The following is a 23,420-nucleotide window of genomic DNA, read 5'->3' on the forward strand; positions in this document are numbered from 1 at the left end:
ACGCATACGCACAACAGTGTGGCTTTCTCTAACGGGAATTTGAAGTGCATAATCAGAGTGACAGTGCTTTTAATGCACATTATCTTTTGTGCTGGATGTGATAAGGGCCTTACTATGCAGTATTTGTGTTTGTGTGTGTGTGTGTGTGAGAGAGAGAGATAGAGAGAGGGAGTCTGGCTAACTGTGATATAAAGGGAACTCTGCTTTCTCAGTGTGAAAGCAAATGCTAAATCACCTCAGATCAAGAGAGAGGCTCCGAAAAGTTAGTCAATTAAAGAAGCGCTCTGGGATGCCATTAATCCGGCCCAGTGAGTTCTCACTGCAGCAAGAGATGAGAGAGAAAGAGGGAGGGAGAGGGAGAGAGAGAGAGAGAGAGAGAGAGAGAGAGAGAGAGAGAGAGAGAGAGGGAAAGAGAGCAAAAGAGAGAGAGAGAGAGAGAGAAAGAGAGCGAGAAAGAGAGAGCGAGAGAGATCTCTTTATGATAAGTGCAGCACAGAGTGTCGTGTGGTGGAAATTATTTAACACTGCAAATAAAGTACATTCAAATTGGGTCACAAAATGCACTTGACGGTATAACGTGTCTTGGCCAAAATTGCTATGAGCCAGGCAGCTCTTGGAACACAGCTGCTTTCTACTTGAACTGAGCTCCAGGGCCGCCATTTTGGTGATGGCCATAACTACTGATAAAGGAGGGAAATTATTTAACCCACCACAAACTACAGTAGCTGTGTGTTCAATAAGGTCAAATCAGACCAATACATAATTAAAGTCATTTTAATTTCATCTACAGCCCTATCTAAAGTTTCTGAATATCTTTATTGAAATTTACTGAAATGTTGTTCACTTGTAGAACACGTGTGCACCTTTATAGAGGGCAGTCCAGCATTGCCATCCATAGCATGACAAGCCTGTTTCATTCACTCACATACTCATTCACTCCTAGGTGCAGTCCACCAACTTGCACATTGTTGGGAGATAGGAGGAAACTGGAGGATCATGGGCTGTGAGACAGTCCTAAGTGACATTATTTTGTTTGCTCTGCCTGTTGACCCCAACTTCCTAACAAACTGGGATATGTGAAGAAGTCTTCTTCTCTTCTTCTTCCTTTAGCTTGATTTTTTTTTAATCCAATTTGGATGGATGGGATGAAAATAAAGGTTGGCTTAACTTGATTTGAGTACTTGTTCGCATTCAACCTGTCTTATACTGCTGCAAATGGTTGCAGTAGCTGCATTCAGATTGTGGACTAGTTCACAAAACCACAAGGCAGTGGAGGAGTTAGGAGGTGTTAATCGATACAGTCAGCAGGAGTGTGGCATTCCAATGGGTGGGAGTGTGTCATACTGATGAGTTTCTGGCCAAATTGAGAGCTGAGACAAGATGGGAGTGCAATTCACTGGGATCCTAATCCCCAGAGTTAATGTAGTGCACACTGCAAGGCTTTAATAGGGAGTCTAGAGCAAATCAATTCAGCAAAATTCTGACTACAGTGATAAGAGAGCTGAGCTAGCTGCAGCTTTTGGGCCACACACACACACGCACGCATGCACACACACAACATGGCCAAAAGTTTGTGGACACCTGACCATTACACATCCATTTCATTATAATAACCTCCACTCATCTGTGAAGGCTTAAAATGCTAAATCTCACCCACACGCCTTAGTAAATATGTAGAAGCTATATCTGCATGTCTTTGGTGGAACAGGCATTAAATGCATGTTAAATGCACGCGCCTAAACATTTGTGCATCATCCAACTATAGAGTCAAAGTATAACAATATAATCTAATTATTTTTTTTAGAAAAATTAAAAAAAAATCTACTTTAACAGAGCAGTTGTATTTATCCTCACAGCACGACATGCCATGGCTTCCCTGACCTCTGACCAATAATCAGATGTCTTCTCACTAAAAATATAAATTCTAGTGGGAAATATTTCGTTATAAACGATATCCAAGCAGTGCATCTCTGTCTACTAGTGTCTGACTGAGCTAAAGCTACAATACTATTTATTATGCTAGTATGCGCTAGGTCCTGTGGAAAATTGCTGTGTTCTGGACTCATCTGTCTCATCCTTGTTAGTGTGAGGAAGTACAGAATATTGAAACTGTGACTAATCAAAGTGCAGCATTGAATGTATGTTTTTTGCTGCTTTTTTCGCTTGCTCCCGTTTATACTCGCCACAGTGGATCATCCAACTGCATATTTTGATCCTGGCAGATGTTTTACACCGGATGCCCTTCCTGATGCAACCCTTCCCATTATCCGTGCTCGGGACTTGCACTGAAAGCGCACCGGCTAGTGCAATCCTACAGTGGATGGGGTTGGTTCCCCGACCGGGGTGGTGACAGCACCACATGCTAACCACTAGTTCAACAGAGAACCACTGAAGGTATATGTTTAATATTGGCGTGATTCAGCTGCATTGCATCCACACAGCTAGGGCTTATGTCTACCATGAGAAGAGCATCTATGAACCTAGATAATGGTGTTATAGTCCTGTACATGAAGTATGAAGGCAGAAACAATATGGCAGTAGGAGGGAAGGAAAAAATGCACCCATGAACCAAACACTTTAGATGACAGGTTTCAGAAAACAACAATACGCCTACAATTTCAAACTGACATCACTGTTATGGCTGTTTTTGTTCCTTTAACAGCACACCGAAGACTGCGAAAGAAAATTATCATCACCTGTCACAGAACCTGGAATTTTTCTAGCATGTCTGAATATTTAAATTCAGTGAACTTACTGTAATTCAAACATAATTTGGCAAGTTGACAGATTAAGGTCTCATAAAATTGTAGATTGCTCTGGAGATGGCTTTACCACGATGTTTTACACACACACACACACACACACACACACACACACACACACACACACACACACACACACACACACACACACACACACAGATTCACATGCAACTTGCAAACATCTGGTATATGCATTGAACCCTAATACGCACTAACTCACACTTACAGAAATGGACAGGTATCGTATATATAGTATTGCAGAGGTTGAAGTTGGAGCACACACAAACTAAGTTTGAAGCCTCTGTTAGGTTACTGTTTGTGTGGAGTGTCTGTGTGAATTGTCCAGTTTCCTCTCACATCCCAAAAACATACCATTGGGTGAGATGCTATGCGCGTGTATCTATGCGAATATAATTTACCTTAGTTGGACATAATTGGACCTTAAGGATCACTCGTATATCCTTTATTAGCTTTTAGATTAAAATATTACTACATACTACTTTTCAGTTAAAAGACACATAACTAACGGTAGAAAAGATGTACCCTTGAGGGTTCTACCCCAGTGGCATAGAAGAGTACTGTACAGTTTAGTATGCTTCTTTTCTAATGCTGTATGACATTTTCCAACAAATCAACATGCACTGGAAATAAAATGGTTAATGTAAACATGTGCTTCTGTCAGTACATCACTTGATAAATACTAAATGCTTTATCATTGCAACAGTATTAGTTTGATCTGCACTGAAAGGTCTGATCCGACTGGTTCAGGAACAGGCCAGAATTTCAATGCTTTTTTATCTAAAGAAGTTTAAAACATGGAATATGGGAAAATAAAAAAAGGTAATTGCGACTTTATATCTCAGAATTGTGAATTTATTTTTCATAACTTCAACTTTATATTTTGCATTTCTGACCTTTTTTCTCACAATTTTGAGTTAACATCTCACAATTCAGACTTTTTTTCTCACAATTGTGAGTTCATATCACACAATTGTGAATTATTTCATGCAATTTAGACGTCCACTTGACATTTAGTACGTTACAAAGTATGCACCAACAAAGCATCAATCATTCTCTATAAATAGACTATATAAGAACAACACTCAATACCTAGTCAAGACAAGGAAAACCAGACACTAGCAAATGCTTGTTACATGAAGTTTGTCATATTTCAGGTACTGTGTCAAGTGGATGTCTAAATTTCACGTAACAAAATGTCAGAATTGTGAGATATAAAGTTGCAATTACCTTTTTCATTTTTCCCTCCATGGCAGAACTGGACTTCCATATTACAATGTAGTCTAGTAAAAATCCAGTTTAATTCTCTAGTTTTGTGTTTTAGTCAGGCCTACCTTATTTGTCATGCTGTTAGTTATGTGCACTATGATGCTGATTTGATATGGTGTTATATTTAACCTATAGCTCTGCTTTGAATATTTAAGATATTACAGTTGCACCGATAGAAATATGACATTAATCAGAGAAAGGATGGGATGTGATCAAAAATGAACCAATATATAGACTTCTTGGTATTGGTAAATCCGAGTAGAGGTGTGGTCAATTGTACCTGTCAGTTTCAGTCAAGGAGGGACTCATACAGATTTAAAATGGTAATTAATCATGTCTTAATCATGCCACCCCAGAATTGTATAGCTTTCTGCACAAACACAGACTGTTACGTCTTGAACTTCTGTCTCCATCATCATAGCAGACCGATTTTCACACCAAGCCACAGCATACAACACACTCATTTCTAAGACACAACTCAGTTATCACCTATCACAACACAACATACAGCTATCAATTATTAGTTTTTAAGGAAAAATTGCTTACATGACAATTAGACAGTCATACCATATATATTAAGACGGGAATATTTTTTTATATTGAATCCTCCTTGTGTTTTAAATATTGTGTCACTATCATTGGCTATAGTGTCTCTTCATTCATTCATTCGTCTTCATTAGCTGCTTTATCCTGGTCATGACTGCAGTGTATCCAAAGCCTATCATCGGAAAACTGGGTGCAAGCTGAGAATACACCCTGGGTATCCATCATATTGGAACATATACATTCACACACTCATTTACACCTGTGGGCAGTTTAGCATATCTAATCCACTTACTGTACTTGCATGTTAATGGGAGGTAGGAGGAAACGGTAAAACCTAGAGGAAACCCACACAGACCCAGAAGAGCACATGCCGCTCCAGATGTTTATTTTCTGCAGTGATATTAGGAAGAAAGACAGCAGAATGAGGATATTTCAGTTCTCTTTATTATGTTCATTAGAGCTGAACAAATGTGAAAAAAAAGTTATGGTCTGATAACTGTAAAATTAAGCATTGAATTTTAGGTATATCAGAGTCAGATTATTTGTTTAATAAAACTGCTAGAATGCCAGTTTCGCTTTCTTTTATAAACAAGGTTACAGGCCAGTCGAGGTTTGTGAATCCAGAATCCAGGTTTATGAATGTGATTAACCTCTGTTTATTCATGAAGATATTTAATGCTCAACGGCTAATTAATACACCAGGCACTGAGTTGGGGAGGCTCAAAGCTAGAACGAATACCTTGAGCACCCACGGAATAAACTGACCCAAATACTATTTATTCAGTATACTATTTATATATATTTTTATTCAGTGGTAACTGCGCTCATTGCTAATTAATGACACTCCTCATATGAAAAGGATGCTTGATAGTTTATTAGAGCAATAGTTAAAAAAAGAAAACAAATGGAAAGAAATGTCTTCATTACAATTCTAACATCAGATGTTTGATATCAATTAATGTTCAAAATACTCTCTATTGAAGATTTGTAAGAATATTAGGGTATTACTTTTTCAGTCTTGAAAACCTTTTCTTGTCTTTGACCCAAGAACAAACTGCATATTTCCCTCTGGACCGAATTTAATCTCACAGTACTGTCAGATTCATCATCCGGCACAAAGCAAACATTCAAGCGTGCATCAGTATGTGTTTAGTCCTTATATTTAATACTGTAGATAAAGAAGTGAGAAACACACACTTACTTTTCTGCAATTATGTTCATTCATTTGACAGATGCTTCTATCCATAGTGACAGAAGTGAAGCAGAATCCAGGCTACTAAGACTGAGCTTTAACCAACTGACCAGAAACAAGTGTAAGATAGCTAGTTGAAGAATGGAGACAGCCCCAACTGAAGACACACATGTGCACGCACACGCGCACACACGCACGCACACACCCAGTAGAGGATGTGGTTTTGAGCCATTCTCCACTGATCAGCCATCATATCAGTCATTTCATTAATGTCCCGCCTCTGACATCAACATCCTAACTGATTACAGTGAAAAAAAAAACGGCTGCTCGCGCTTTAATTAATTCATAACGGTAAAACAACTCCGACAGCAAATAAAATTTAACTTGCTGCTCAAATCCCCTAGAACTAATCTAACACCTTACAGCTTTAGACAAGTTTTTCAAAAGAAGATACTGATCACATTTTCTCCTGCATGGAAATGTATGCTTTGAATAATCCTACCAGATTTTCCTTGTTTCCTGTTCATCATCATTTCCCCCATTGCATTGTTTTAGAAGAAGAAGTATATCAAATCAAGCTGAATTTTTTAATTTTACTTAGGTTATCCATCCAACATTGTCACACAGAAATAGGCTATAAAACATCAAAAAAAAATTACAGCAGCCAATTAGAAAGCTAATTATCTGCATTATTGTAGCACATGATATCTGAAATGTAAAAGCTTTCAGATTGATACGTACTTCATATTATTGCTGCCTGCAATATTCAACAGATTATGTCCTTATATCAAGACTGAAGGACAGAAATACAGATATAAACTCAGATAATACTCAGTAAAACTAATAACTTAAATGATATGAATCTATAAATTATATTGGCTTTATAAAATGCTTAAAATTTATATAATGTACCTATTTTAACTAACTATTTAAATTAATTAGGATCTCAGTTTTGTAACTAACTAACTAACTAACTAACTAACTAACTAACTAACGTATGCTTCAGGACACCACCTGATGTCCCTGTATGGATCTGGACTAATACCTGACTATTTTTCAATCCTACAAATGCCATTGTTGCTAAAGAAAGAATTGTTTTGTTATCTGGATTGAATTCTGAAGTTTAACTATTAAAGACGGAGTCACAACAGTCCAAAATTAAACGTGTTTCACACTATTTTTCTGCTCATTAAAACCCTAATGATGGGAGTCACAGACGTATATGCTAAGGAAGGCAATTATTCTTCAATACTGCGATGGTCCCAGCATGAGACCCTCCAGAGAAGAGGCGGCCTTTGATCGGAAACCTACCGCTGTGTGTATGTGTGTGTGTGTGTGTGTGTGTGTGTGTGTGTGTGTGGTCCCTCAGACCATTAAAAAAAGACATGCCACAAGAGAAGACAAGGGGGAAAAAAACATGGCACATCTGAAATGACTGTTTTGCATGTGGTCATTGAGGGCCAGCGGATGAATATGGATTAGCTTCTTCTTCTCACTTGAGTGTTTTTCCAGTGAAGAAGACAAGCTCCTACCTGCGGAGCTGATATTGCTTAACAAATGACATGCTGTCCCATATCTCTGCCTAATTCTCAGATTAGATTCAGAGGTAGGTTCTTATAAATGAATCCATCAAAAAAATAAAAAAAAGAAAGAAAGAGAGAACGTTACTGAAGGGGTGTCTCAGTGCACCAAGTCTCCCAGGTTATGATTTCCACCACCACCACCACCACCACCAATAATAATAATAATAATAATAATAATAATAATAATAATAATACATCTTTATCATCTTCATCCTTATTTGTATAGCATTTTTGATTTTGAGTTCAAAATGAGCGTGCTCAGAACAAGTTCTAATTTAATCTGTATTTAAAATCAGATTTTGAGTTAACGTTCCTAATGTTCTCTGGACCACTATTCCAAAGTTTACAGGCAACGTAAGAAAAAGATCTTTCATCGGTTGAGCTGTGACTGATCTTTGGGATTAACAGTAGGCCTGCCTCAGATGAGTGAAGTACTCAGGATGGGCTATACTGTTTCAGGAGATCAGCGAGATAGGCCATTCAGAGCTTTAAATGTCATGAGCAGGAACTTAATAGACATCCGGTGTAGCATGAATAAGATTGGGGTAACGTGCTCTAACTTTCTTCAAGGTCTCAGAGTTACAGGATTTGCCATTGCCACTTTGTCTCTGGTCAATAAAAATATTTGTATGAGTCTCTGGAATGTAGCTTTGGGACCTTTGTGATCATAGTGATGTTGGTTGACTGGCAGAGGTCTGCTGGTATGTGGTTTTGCTTGTAACTAAAGCATTGTGCTGGTTATCACTTATGCTGTGTTAAGATGTTTTTTCATTTTCATTTCATTAGTATTTAAAAGGCAAGCAAGTCACAATTTCAATTACTTTCATGTATATACTATGAATATAGAACCCAACTTACTGAGTATTAAAGTAGATAGTGTGTGAAACGTGCAAAAACTACCAGGTTTACACAGCAGTATCTGATGCAGTAATTACTCAGAATGTAATAAGTATTGAGTACATATTAACTAGTGTGTAGTACTACTAAACTACTAACAGTAAACACTAACAAAGCACTAATGGTAAGTACTGCCAAACTACACAATAGAAATATTACTAAATACGGCGTCACTAATTACATAAGAGAACACATCTGTAATAATGCTTGGAAAGTTATGGAATTCATTAATATTTACCTAATTACTAATAGTCATTTGAAAATATGGAGCTGAGGACACAATCACATTTTTGACTAGCACTATAGCAGAGACACACTAAAGCTCCGAGTGAAACAAACATATTAAAGATTGTGTTTAAAGTGGCACAACTGACTCTGGTTTCAACCTATAACTGGACTGGCCTTAATTCTGGGGTGGATGTTGTCCTTCCTCTCTTCCCTGTTGAATTGTGCAATGCCAGCCAGCTGTAGGCATCTTTTAGCTCATGTGTACAGAGTCAAGCAGCTAATAATCTCCTCTGAATGAGTTCAGCTGCCCTGTGATAGAAAATGGCTGGCGTAAGTCACCGTGAGTTACTACAACTTTTCTAGTTTACTCGTTTACAGCATAGCTTCAGGATTTTACACTTCAGAAATGTGAAATAATGTCCAAGAGTTGGGGAAGAGGGGAGACACCTTGGAGGGAAAGAATTCACATCCCATCACGCACCAGAGTTGAAGGCATGTCAGCGCTTGTGTCTTGAATATACACACATACATGAGAGAGAGAGAGAGAGAACACACATGGAAATAGGAAAACAGGGACTCACTACAATCAAGCAGTAGTGTGGATCCCACAAAGAGATTTCAGTATGTCCATGGCAATCTTCTTACATACTGCCCCCAAAAAAGACAAATTTCTTAAAAGATTTTTTTTTTTACAATGAACAGAAATTACTACCTACTTCATCCTGTGTCACAAGGAAAGATAAAAGGCAACCATAAAAACTTAAAAGTTTCAGAAGCATTGTGTTTGAAGTTTTCAAAAGTTACAAAAGAGGCTCATTTTAAAACTGGGCTTAGACTGGCACACGGAATCCAGCAGTTTAGAAAAATGCTGTTAAAAGCTTATTGCATTGCGGAGGCTTTTCTCAGAATTCCTCGCTTCTGCGTAAAGATCCTTTTAGACAAACTACTTTCACTAGAAACACAAGAGGCGTAATTAAATTTGATTTATTTTGAACTCATCTTCAGAGGCTCCGAGTCTGCCATCAAAGAGTGTGGAAATACGCAACGCTCTTCTAAGAGCCCAATGAATCGTTCCTGGGTTTGATCCACATACAGTACAAGCAGGGTGCCATGTTTCAGAGGAATTTTCTTTGTGTGTGTATGTGTGTGTCTGTGTGTGTGTGTGTATGTGTGTGTGTGTGTATGAGTGTGTGTTCGTGTGTGTGTATGAGTGTGTATGAGTGTGTGTGTGTGTGTATGAGTGTGATCGTTTGTGTGTGTGTTTGAGTATGTTTGTGTGTATGTGTGTGTGTGTGTGCGTGAATGTGCAGCCACCTTCCAGCCAACTGCTGGGAACAAACAGCTTCGACAAAACAACCTAAGCCACGTTTCAACAGTAATCAATTACAACATTGCTGTAAACAATAAGAAGGCAAACAGCAGCGAACCACAGAGCAAACACCACAAAGTGACGCCTGGATCTGAAAACACAGATTCCTACACAGAATCCAGACATCAACGCTAATGTGCCTTACTTCGACATGAACAAACACACTCACAAATCACCCATCACCCCGCAGTGCAGGTTGGAGTGCTTGAGCATTGTTGGGGCTCAAAAAGTCAGAGAGATTAAGCACATTTCTGAGTTCATACCCCGTCTCCATAAGCAACTGTGCTGCTATCGAGATAAAAGCGTTCATTTTAAACACAGGTTACACAGCTGGTCTTGACTGATAGATGTCTAACCGATAGCTTGATACATGATAGCATGACATGGTTATCTCTCAGAGAGTAGAGTTAAATCCTACAAAGTGGCTATTGCCAAATATTTACATTAGGATAATGCTAATATGCACTTGTGAGAGGGAAATGTTGCTTACTCTCAGTGTGATTATTAGCTGAGAGTTGACTTAGCACAGCAGTGGACGTCCTAATGTGTTCTGCCATATTGGTTCTCTTAATTAACCCTGGCATAAACAGTTTTATTTTATTCATCCATAAAGCTGTTCTCTGCCCCAAGACATTTCAATATCAAGTCTACAAATGTTTGTACTTGGTAGTAAGTGATCCCTGTTTCTTCACAATGTTTAGGATGCATTTGTTTGCTATTCATGCAGCATCACTTTGAACACTCTGTTCTAGTTAAGATGCTTTTGGGAAACTCAGCCCTAAACTTTAAACACTCCAGTTAATAGATCACTGTCAAGAGTCCCTTTGACAACCCTATTTTAGTGTGTGTGTGTTTGGGGGTATTCACTTCAGCAGACATACCAGTCAGCAGACATGCTCATTCCTGTGTCCAACTTACTCAACCACCTTTATTAAGGTCCCTGTGTGATGCCTGTAGGAGGGGGGGCCTGTCTTGTGGCTCCTGAATTCAATGGGCAGACGCTTTTATTCAAAGTGGCTTACAAGTGAGAGGGAATCTAATCCATTTGAACTCACAACCTTCATTAGGAATTAAGCACTTATGTAACGTACGTGTGTGTGTGTGTGTGTGTGTGTGTGTGTGTGTGTGTGTGTGTGTGTATGTGATGTTAGTGTCAGGTTGGTATGGCTCATTAGTCTGGTGAAAAGTGGAAAACTACAACCTCAGCCAAACTAAATAAAACTTATTCTGGATTGTTAAAACCAGAAATAGCATTTGCCTTTCTAGCAGGGGGTGGAAGCTGAAAACATGTAGACCATGATATATTCTAGTTAATATTATTTAATAATAATAAAAAAAGTGTGTTACAATATGAATAACATCAGTATTTGCTAGCATTTTAGAAGTTGTATAAGGAATAAAACACTTTGAGACAGGCAGTTATAGGATTGGTGAAACTTAGTTTATTCTTTTCTGATTTTGTCCTGCAGTCGTTTATTCCTCTTATACCATAGCAATTAGCCAGCCATTACATATTTCCCATTGATTCAGCTATCCAATTTTCTGTACTGCTTATCCGACATAGGGTTGTGGGGAGCCTGGAGTGGGGGACATCCTGGACATTGGGTGCCAAATCATTGCAGGACACACACACACACACACACACACACACACACACACACACACACTCATTCATTCACACATTATGGACAATTTAGAAATGCCAATCAGCCTACAACACATGTCTTTGGACTGGGAGCGGAAATCCCCGAAGCATGAGGAGAGAACATGAAAACTCCGTGCACACAGGGCAGAAGCAGGTATCGAACCCCCAACCCTGGAAGTGTGAGGCAAATGTGCTAACCACTAAACCACTGTGGAAAATCTACTGCCTGTTACAAAGTGCTGACACCCGATATTTCTTCCATAAATGTTAAATAAACATCTCCTTACAGAAATCATATCAATTATTACACAATTTTCTGGGATAAATAACAGCACATTTTTTTAATCCATTAATTCATTAGGCTTAGATTATGTTGAGAATCCATCATACATGTCCTGGTAAATGCATTATTACACATAATAAAGTATTAGAATGACCAAATTCATTTAAACCTGTGATGTGCCTTGCAACTGGAATTACTGTCAGAGCTGCCATTACAGAAAACGATTCAACACCTTCTGACGAATCAGATTCAAGATTTCAGAAGTACTATGGAATAAGCAATATTATGGCATGTAATGGAACTGTTTTGTTCTTTGTTGGTCATGGATGCCTGGATAATTTTTTGCCATATCACCTGTCTTTAACTAGCAAAGACCTAAAGCAAATGAAGTTTTGCTTATTGATCATGATTAGGTATTAAACAGGCAGATGTCTAAGCTTAAGGAAACAGAGGTTATATAAATCATTCACCATCACTGGGCTTGAAAGAGAAGTTAATATTGGTGGAGCGCAAAAGCCCGGTAAGGTCATGACCTTTAGTGACAGCCTCGGATGCCTTTATGGGCTCAAACACTAAGAACAGGGCAAGGGAGGGGTAGAAGGGGTTATACAAGTCTGACCGTAAACCCACCCTTTTCTTCACTATGCCCACCCACACTAACACAACTTGTTGCTCTGTCTTTTCACCCACCTATTTTGTCGCTATGAATGAAAGCATCCTGCATGTGTGGGGTGTGGGGACATGTAAGACAGAGACAGAGAGAGAGAGACAAAGAAGGAGATAGACAGTGAGAGGAGGGGGAGAGTAAGAAAGAGAGAGAGCGAGAGACTGCTAAATGGTGAGTACAGGTCTGCAGGATTAGGAGAGACAAAGACATTGTTGAAAGACATAAGCCTCACTGAAATGGAATCACTCCCTGGAGATGGAGGGTCTCTTTCCTATACACACTCCTATTCACCCACAGTCATGCACAGCACCAGTCATGTGGACACACATACATGAACACACACAAACACACGCTTTTCCACGCTGATGTCTCACCAAAAGACATTTTTTTTTATGGAGTACACAATCAGATCGCTTCAACTCTGCTGATTTCGGAAAGAAGAAAAACCCATATGCTTTAATTCTCAACTATTAGAAACTGTATTACATAGTCATAAAGCTCCTCAACATTATAAAACATTTGAATATATTTTCAACTATATATTACTGTCATTTATTTTTTAACAGGACACACCACTCACTACACACATCTGTATTTTTAGTTTTTATATGTCCAAGATATTTTCATCCTTTATTCGTTATGTCCCCTTGCAATCTGAATTATGCCATTTTATTTTGCCTTACTAGTATTAACAAGCAACTGATAGTAATTATGCAGACCAAAAAATGTCCCCCTGCAAAAAACCTGCTGCATTGATCAAACCTGAAATTTCAAATACCAAAAACCAAAATAACCAAAAACTAGTCACTGAATTTTGAAGACTAATTTCCACTACCATTTATTCCTCCATTTATTCATTACACAGGCACTTTTATCCAAGTTTTATCCAAGTCAGTGCACAATGCAAGTATCGTACTGTTTGAGGACTCAAGAGTGTCAAAGTGAAGTTAATGTTTATGATGCAAACTCTTTGGATTCTCTCCGGAACTACATGGAAAACTTTTAACATCTAACTACAGTCTGAAGATCACCAACTTAAAATCAATCCATTTAAAGAAGCATAAGATGGAGGACACATACTGCGAGTAAGTTGTGATACTATTGATACCTTTTACAGTGTTAAAAAAAAAAGCTACTGTATGTGTGTGTCGACTGCAGGTGGTTTATTTAAGAATCAAAATAAACACAAGACACAAGATCCCACAGCAAAGGAAGCTCATTCTCCACTGCAAATCATGCCATCTCATTTAATTTCATTTCAGTGACAATATAACAACCTGAGACATCAGTGCACGTCAGAATGCGGCGGCCAGAGAAAGCTGACAGGAAGGGAAACAATTCAAAAATTCAGCTTTAAAAGAGCCAAGAAAGAAAGAAGTCAGAAATGTGGAAGGCCAGCATGGTCAGAGGTTCAGCACCGTGAAGGAAAAGAAGACATGAGGAGAAACTTGACTTTTTTTTCTCTCCACAAACTGAAAACTCCACAAACTCATATGAAAGCAAGGCTCACAAAAACTTAGATTTGAACTGCACCGCTATTCTACCCAACAAACAGCAGTAATAAAAGAGTGAATTCTAGCTCTGGTTGAGGAAGAAGACCTTGTACGACATCAAGCCCTCTGGCCAAGGCATTTCTCTCAGTGAGAATAAAGCAACATGAGATGTTTTTAAACTCAGGAATACTGAAGCAGGGGCAAATGATATACAGCTAAAATATACAGCTGTTATACAGCTAAAAATATGTGAAATTAATCTACAAACAATTCTGATTTTAAAATGGCAAAAAAACCCATATAAGACAGAAAGGAAGCAAAAGTTAGAAAACGTTTGAACTATTTACCAGAAATATAAATGTGAATTTGAATGTGAACTTACCCTGTGAAAGAAAAAAATGCCAAGGTAAATCAGAAGCGCAAATCCTTCAGTATGAATAGAGGCGTGAAACACTGCTATTTCCCCAAGAAATAAGATAAAAGTAAAATCCAGCTCGATGGAGAGAAAGATCTCCAGGTGGTCACAGTCTGAATGAGTGCGCCGAACAAATCCACCTGCCTGACACGCTGAGGCTGAGGGAGTGTGCTTGTGTGTGTGTGTGTGTGTGTATCTGCGTGAGAGAAAGTGTGTCTCGAGGGAGAGGCGTGAGCTTTCTGAAACTGGGAACAAGGCCAGTCCAGACACATACTCTCTCTCTCTCTCTCTCTCTCTCTCTCTCTCTCTCTCTCTCTCTCAGGTGTTGAGTTACAACAAGCCCCTGAAGGGCCGGATTTACACTCCTCAACCAATCAGACAACAGAGCGGCCCCATTAGGTCCCTGCACAGGTAAGTGTAACCAGGATGAGTCCGCCTAGTGTTACTGAGACTTAAGAGACATTTGGGTTTATATGAGACAACGTAGGCAGACAGACTGGCAGTACAGTCATAAAGATAATGGAGATAAAGGAGGGTGTGTGTTAACTGACTGTAACCCACCATGTAGTGTCTACTGCTAATCCATATTTCTGTCTCACTGACCTTCAATCATACAGAAATTATTTTTCAAATCAGCCATATATAACCTGTCCATCTAACTGATAATTAGAATAAACAACCATAGGCATAGTTTCCCCCCACTTCAGTTTTTATCCCAACACCTCATTTGAAAAAGCCAAAACAATTTGATTTCCAAAATCCAGTTTCTTCCTCCACCCACTTCCAAAGTACGATTTTTGCCTCCCAATACTAAAAATGCTTTTCCCCCATCAATCTACAAGTACACTGCTTGTTCTTCCTATAAATATCCAGTTTTTGCAATTGAGGATGATCCAGTAACATTAGCAGTGAAGCATAAGTCAATGTAATTCTTAAATAATAATAATAATAATAATAATAATAATAATAATAATAAGAGGAAGAAGTATGCTTTATTATTATTATTTTATTATTATTATTATTATTACTATTATTATTATTATTGTTTTGTTTTTGCCACACTTTGTATCAGATTTATGCTGAAGGAGGTTACAGCTGCCATTTGTATAATAAATTTAAAATGAAGTGTCTTTGATCACTTAAAATCTAATTTACATATGGACTTTGCACATGATATAATTTACACAATTATTCATTGTAAATCACCTGCAACACTCCCACTTTCTGTGCAAACAATTTATCCCACGGTACAAACGCTCATTATTGTAGAGCTTATTAAATCAATCAAGTTTTATAGTTTATAAAGAGACATCACAATAATCAACATGTACAAAAAGCAAATTTTTTCTTACGGATTTTGTTTATGTAGTATACAGCGGAATCTATCAGACTTTAAGGAAACAGAAGCTGGATAACACAATGATCACTGAGTTTCAGAGCGTTCTCATAGAAAGACCATGTGGTTACTGGGTAATATCACTATAGTGATGTAAACTAAAGTCATATGAGTACTGTGTCATTTACAGGAGACTGTGGCACATTGTTCTAGACAGACTACAAAACACACAGAGAATAAGAGAGACAGCAAGAGCTGGACAGAGAGCATGAGAGAAATTTTCTCTCTCTCTCTCTCTCTCTCTCTCTCTCTCTCTCTCTGTGCGTTTAAAACTGAAGCAGGAGGAATGTTTTTTTTTCAAGCTCTGCATGGACGTGATGACACGCACACACAATTACGGCAAAATCGGAAATACAAATGAGGTGTTCACACACTGGGGATGAATTTAAACAGACAAATTAACACAGGAAATGAGAGTGTTCTCTTCGACAACACCACACACACTCACACTCACACACTACACAGAGTAATGAATAAACACGTGAGGATGTACCATCACATTAAAATAATCAATGATGGAGTGGTGTGATGCGTTACCACCCCAAAGCTGATCGATTCAATACTAGAACACCCAGAAGTGTTTTATTTCTCTCACATCACAGCAATTTGTCAACAATGACATGTTTTTATTAACTAAAGAATTAAAGAATGCATTGTCTGCAATACAAGTTAGTTCCTGTTATAACTTAATAGTAGCAGTGGAAGTAAGGTTTTAATACCGTAGACAAGTTGTATGTACTGTATGTGAGGAAGTGAAGCGCGAACACAAATTCTTGTGTTGCAAAATGCACTGGCTAGACAGCTAATATTCAATCCACATTGGCGAATATTGGCTGTGAAGTGGTGGAAATGGTCAACTTTAAAGCAGTCAAAAACCTCAAGCCTAAAGAATATATACAGTACTGTGCAGAAGTTTTAGGCATCCAATTTATTTTAGTACAAACTTTGTTATAGATTTTTACTTTATCACTTATACTTTATCGAGTCAGTACAAAAACATTTTAGATTTCTAAATATTAGCTTTCTAGCACAAAATTAAATGTTACAGAAAAATGTTTGTATGTCAGTAAAGAAAGCAGCATATTACATAAGATACCACTTTTCAGATTAAAGAAAAAAAAAAAAAAAGCAATGAAGGCTGTTGGGTTTTGCTGCAAAAATAAGAAGCAAGTCAAAGTCTCCAGAAGAACTGTGGCTAGTTCTGCAAGATGCTCAGAAAAACTTACCAGCTAGTTTCCTTATAAAACTGCACTAAATGTTTTATAAGGAAATTAGCTGGTAAAACGGTCGTCAGACCAGATATGGACTTTGTTTCATTTATTACTGTAGAAACATTTCATTTAACTATTTTTGAAGGTATCTTTGCTCCACAGCATTTCTTTGTATGTGACTGTTGCACAGTATAGTATATGCAGGAAATTAACAAAGAAATAATTGTGTCAATTGTGAAGTTCTTATTAAATGAAAACTACTCTCAGAATAAGTATCTACAGTCATGGAAACAAGAAAGTAAACCCTCCTTCAATTCTAAATTTTTATTTTTTCAGGGCTAAAGAAAACTTGTATAATCCTCACCAACTTCTATAAACAAACAAATAACCTCAGGTGACAAAAAAAAAAAGATACACACAACAGAATTCAATATGTAAAAAAAAAAACTAAAAAACAACAACAACAAAAAAAAAACTTGCAGAAACCAGGTGGGAAAAAATAAGTACACCCTTCCTATTAAAAGAGTAATTAGCAGCCAGGTGTTCCTATAGAAATGCACAAGATTAGTCGATCATCAAGAAGTGTGATTACCTCTATAAAAGTAGAACATGTTTTGTGTTCTGGAACACTCAGGTATATGTCTCAGAGAAGCAACTGTTGCTGCCCATCAATCTGGGAAGGGTTATAAGGTCATCTCCCAATAATTTGAAATTCACCAATTCTACTATGAGAAGGATTGTTTACAAATGAAGAGTCTTCAAGACAGTTGCCTGTCTCCCCAGGAGTGGGCATCCCAGCAAATTCAGTCCAAGAGCAACATCATGTGATCTACAGGCCTCTACAAGCATATTAAATGTTTATGTTCATGACCGCACAATCAGAATAAGACTGAACAAAAATGTCTTACATAAAAGGATGGCTAGGAAAAAGCACTTCTCTCTCACTCGCTCTTTAACTGAACAAACCATAACAGTTCTGGAACAAGTTATTTGAACTGATGGGACCAAGATCTGGGAAACCTACAGTCATTGAGATAACAATGAACTCCGCTGTATACCACAATATTCTTGTGAGGCTATTCGTCCAGCAGCTTAAACTAGGCTGAAATTGGGTTATGCAACAGGACACTGCAACAGGAAAACACCAGCAAATAGACATCTGAAAGGCTAAAGAAGAAAAAAAATCAAGGTGTGGGAAAGTCAAAGTCCTCAACCCCATTGAGATGCTGTGATGGGATAATGAGTCTTTATTAGTCACATATACATTACAGCATAGTGAAATTCTTTTTTTTCACAGATCCCAGCATGTTAGGAAGCTGGGGTCAAAGCTGGTGCAGAGAGGGTTAAGGCCCTTGCTCAAGGGCCCAACTGGGGCAGCTTGGCAGTGCTGGGGCTTGAACCCCTTCTAATCAGTAACCCAGTGCCTTAACCGTCAAGCCACCACTGCCCCAGGAGCTTAAGAGAGTTGTGAATAAACATGCCTTCAAACATCAATGAACTAAAACAATGTTGTAAAGTATAGTGGGGAAAAACTTCTCCAAAATGGTGTGAGAGACCAATAAAATCAACTGGCTGCCATTTACTACATCAAACCAAATATATAATCAGCTGAACTTACCATTTCTCCACCTAATTTGCTTCCATATTTTTGCACAACCCCATTAAATACATATGTATGCAGAGGGAAAGTACATTTTGCGTATTGTTTTAAACTGCATTTCGGCTCATAGTCAGCTTTGTACACAAGGTATTTTTGCAGAGAATTCAGTGTAATTGAACCTAAAAGCTGGGACAAACCGCTTAGTACAGGGAACAAATCACATTTACTGATTTATCCACTATTTGTTGTCTTTTGGCCTTTATGGATGCCCAGATACAATTACTAACTTAAATGTGAGTGGTTCCTTTGTTGGCATTATTATGTTGGCATTATTTGAGATAGTTCTAATTGCAGATCCAAATGTCAAGGAGGTGGAGTTGGATCTAATTAAACTCCACCTATAAACCTAACCCTAATCCTAACTCCTAACTCACACAATGCTGCACAACACGAAACAACACACTAACAAACAACCAACCTGAAACACACTCCCCTCCCTAGATTTTGGCTTGACTCCACCCAGTTCCACCTAAGTAGGAAGAAGTATATCAGTATACCTGTGGACTTTTGTTCTTCAGCCCTTACTTGCAATATTTGGTGCTGTTTCCCATTCTCAGGGGTGCATACATGATAATTAACCCATATAGCCTAGGGTTTTGCAATGCAAAAATCAACAGAAGGTGGATTCTGAATGCAGACTCAGATAAAAATAAAAATCATATTTATAAATAAACCACAAAAATGTATTAGTATTTAGAAATAAACCACAAATGAAGTAGGGTTGCCATGTCCAAAAGGCACTATGAAACAAATCACAGAAAAATTATGGCCAGTATACTGGGCAGCTATGGACAAACCAGCTAAATGAGCTAATTCAGGGCAGTATTGGTTCAGTGGTTAAGGTGGGTTATTGCTCAGAAGGTTGGGGGTTCAAGTCCTCGCACTGCCAAGCTTTCAGGGTTGGGCCAAGCTGCCTCTGTTGGGCCCTTGAGCAAGGCCCTTAACCCTCTCCACTCCAGTATCATGTATCATGGCTAACTCTGCGCTCTGATCCAAGCTTCCCAACAAGCTGGTATATGCAAAAAAATAAATGTCTTCTTCGAATTGCAGCTCTCAAAAAGCAAGAGTCTGATTTCAGTTATAGTCCAGAGATGCTGCTGCTGTGATGCCTACTGAATATCAAGAAGAGGTTATAGAACAATTTATTTGTACTGTTTATTGTTATAAAATTACAGCACTACACTGTATTAATAACCCAAACTTTCTATCATAAACTAATGAATCAGCCAGTCACTGATATCAATTGGAATAAACCTTATAAAATCAGTAAGGCACATATTATGAATGAGAATTGATTGGTGTGGCCCCTTTATTCTGGTCCTCAACCTCAAATGAGTTTGCCACTTTGACTTAGTACATCAAGTCTGGGTTGAATTTTAAAGCATTTCATTAACAGTATCATTAACACAATGAATGTTCAATTAACTCTCACAGTGCTAAACAAAACCAATTTCTATAATTGAGTTTTTAATCATTAACACCTACAGTGTTGACTTAAGCTTTCAGAGTGTTGTATTAAGTTGGATGGACACAGAACATTCTGTGTCATTTTCCTTACATATGACAGGTGCTGAGGAACAGCTGAGAGTGCTGGCTTATTGAGCATCCCATGTGTATCCAAGTTAAATCAAAAAGTTAGACCAAACCAAAACAGCAATCCAAAGAACAAAACAGGCATAAGTCAAGAGAAAAATCAGTCAGATAAATAAGTATCTGTGCATTATTTTAATGGATGCACAAGAAGCACTGATAATTAAACTATAGTCCTAAATTAATAATAAAAACTCACTTTCACTGCACCTTGTGGTTTCTGTTACTCATGTCCTTTAGGCATATTATTTTACTTGTGTTTACTTTGATCATACTGTTTTAATTAGACATTGCAGATCTTACTTGCACTCCCACTGTGTATCACCGCATCTACACCGTGAGTGAGGTGCAACACAGCCTCATTACTAACAGATCACTTCCGTTATAATAAACTACAGAATTTAGTAAATACAATATATAATGAAAATAAACTGGAATTAATCTAAATCTTTTAAGCAATTTGCACCAGTTTCCCCAACCCCTTGAACAGAGGAGCATTTTGGATATAAACATGTTTGTGCTCGTGCATCACTGTCGTGCTTCCGTGCTACACAAGCTCTACTTTTTACAAAGTTTACAGGTTACTGTCATCTTCATGGTGTTTAACGTAAAATGCCCCCTGCCTTATGCCACTGTCTGATGGTAACGAAGGTCATGTTCGGTATAAAAGGTAACGTTGACATAAACAGTAAACAAGAAATTTGTTTTCATTTACTTATAGGGAAACGGCTTATACTTCCAGTTAGTAAAAAAAAAAAACCCTCTAGTGTTCCATTTGAGATGATATTACCTTTCTAAAATTCATACACTAGAAGGTAGAGTACACAGTGCATAGTGTACATGTATAGTACGTCACTTAGGACACAACTTTAGTATTTACTCTCCAATGCATGCCATAGATATAGAAAACAGCCATAGATATAGAAAACCTATAAAACCTCACCCTCTTGTTTGGGATGAGTTTCCAAATTGTCCACGTTGAGTTAATGCATCCATGGAGCTTTTTATGCAAAATGTCAGCACTTTTAGGATGACACACACACACACACACACACACACACACACACACACACACACACACACACACACTTGTATTATTGTAATTATGGGGTCCAAATGTACTCACAGTAACATGTCAAAATGACTTGTAAGGTCATTTCGTTGGTTGTCCTGTGTCCTTCATACATCATTCACCCAATATAGTCTACTGTAAACTTAGAGAAAATCTAATAAAAAATAACTGCTCCCACAGACACACAGACCTCAAGGGTGACTCTGACATAATGGTCCTTTATATGTTTTAAAGCTACAATTGAGAACAAGGCTTAGAACAAGATGTTGCAGTTTAATTTCTACTATGGACAGTGTGTCCAATGTCTCTTTGTTCCAGCAAATAATTACACAAGACATTTACATAAGCTGCCAAAAGCCATGATACAGTACATTTTGGACATGAGGTTAAGTGCATAACGCTGGACACTGCTCTATACTCGATGGTAGCAACCATCTGTACATAGTTGGCTGTTCTTGTTGATACTCCAGGTCTGTTCTGTTACTGATCAGTGATATGATCATGTGGCATACATATCATTTCTTTTTAGTGCAAATTGTTATTGTTTGATTTGAGATGTCACTGCCCTATAAAATAAATAAATAAATAAATAAACAGGTGCTAGATAGTCAATATGGTGGATAGTGTAAGAAAATAGGGTCATATTCCGAGTTAAGTTCAAACTTCCAAACTGAAGTTCAAAAGTCAATATTTACACAGGAAAATTCTCCTTATTCTGTGTGAACCCATTCAGATCATTAAAAGTACCTGCATAATTCATTTACCAAAGATCAACAGATTTTTCTTGTTCTTGTAAACATATCGGAATTTTTTTCCCAGGTGTGTCTAGACTAGGGATGTCACAAGAACCGATACTTCGGAACCAAGTCAGTACCAACATTCTTAAAATGTGACCGTACTTGTTTTTCTGCAGTAGCGTCGGTACTATGCTAATGAAGGTACCGAGGTTGCAATTCTTCTGGAACTGAAGGGGGTAGCAAATACGCGCAAGTGTTTTAGCCGGTCCACAAGTGGTAAAGAAGAACAACAACAACTACAAGCACACGTGAAACACTACAGAAGACGGCGACAATTTTAGCTCTGCCCTGACTCATTGAGAGGCAAAGAGAGGAAAGGTAGCATCGGTTGCCGGTGTATCATTAATTTCAAACAAAGCGAGGAAACACCTGGAATTTGGCGAAGCACCTGAAACCCAGGCCCTATATTATATTTGTTTGAGGCAGCTCGCATTGTGTTATGCTCCATGTAATGTTTGTGATAGCCAGTTATTTGTTAACAACACTAACGCATTGCGATGTTATAAACTACGTCCTAATGGGCCACAATGCATCGCCATTCAGCCCGTGTCCTGTCAGCTAAATGTAGTCTAATGTCACTGATAATTATTTAAATGGTAATGCTTTTAGTAAATCTTTTTGGCCTGCCACCAGATCAGTGAATTTAAACTAATACTTGCATTCAGAGTATAAGTTTTTTTTTTTTGTGTGTGTGTGTGTGTGTGTGTGTGCACGCATGCATTTAGGAGTGCACCTTAGCACTTGCTATTAGCACTTAGCCCTGTTGTATTAGTCATTGTCAGACAGTGTCTGATAACTAAAATATCCCCCTCTCTGTCCCTTTTTTTATTTTGAATTTTTTTCATACCACACCGTGGTATCGACTTTGGTATCGAGTATCGTGTATTTTTGGTGGTATCAGTACCGTCTACTAGATTTTTGGTATTGTGACATCCCTAGTCTAGACCACTGCTTTTGAAAAAAAGCACTTTCCTTTAAGCATGAAAAAACTGGGGGATAGAAAATACAGACTGATGAGACGTAATTCTGTTTCTCCTTTGCTCTCAACTGCAATATGATGTAACGTTTAAAGAAAGACACTGTAAAAGAAATATGATGATGCGCAAAGGCAAAAAAATAAAAATAAAAATCTAATATGAGTCTAATATATTTCCAATTCATTCATCACTGCAAAATTGTCTTTATTTAACACTACGACTTTCAGACTCATTATTAGTCTAACAGTTTATAAAATAGCAACTGATACGCATAGCTTATTTTGCGCATGATGAAATAGCTGGAAATAGCCTATTACATTGTACTGAAAGTGTGATCCTTAAGCAGGGAT

At 37.9% G+C, this 23,420-nt stretch overlaps 1 protein-coding gene across 6 annotated transcripts in view; it reads right to left on the minus strand.

The window, feature by feature from the left end:
* Nucleotides 1-23,420, minus strand: part of ptprfa (protein tyrosine phosphatase receptor type Fa) — a 264,589-nt gene that overhangs the window by 184,805 nt on the left and 56,364 nt on the right. For 3 of the 6 annotated variants that reach the window (XM_017479533.3, XM_053683709.1, XM_017479531.3), the window contains exon 1: nt 14,335-14,594. The exons of 2 other annotated variants lie outside the window; for them this stretch is intronic. The gene's annotated coding sequence lies outside the window, so the exon portion shown is untranslated. Of the gene's footprint in view, nt 1-14,334; nt 14,596-23,420 lie in introns of those variants that run through there. One more of the 6 variants, XM_053683706.1, reaches the window with a different exon arrangement.

Source organism: Ictalurus punctatus, chromosome 11, assembly GCF_001660625.3.
Source record: "Ictalurus punctatus breed USDA103 chromosome 11, Coco_2.0, whole genome shotgun sequence".
Classification (NCBI taxonomy): domain Eukaryota; kingdom Metazoa; phylum Chordata; class Actinopteri; order Siluriformes; family Ictaluridae; genus Ictalurus; species Ictalurus punctatus.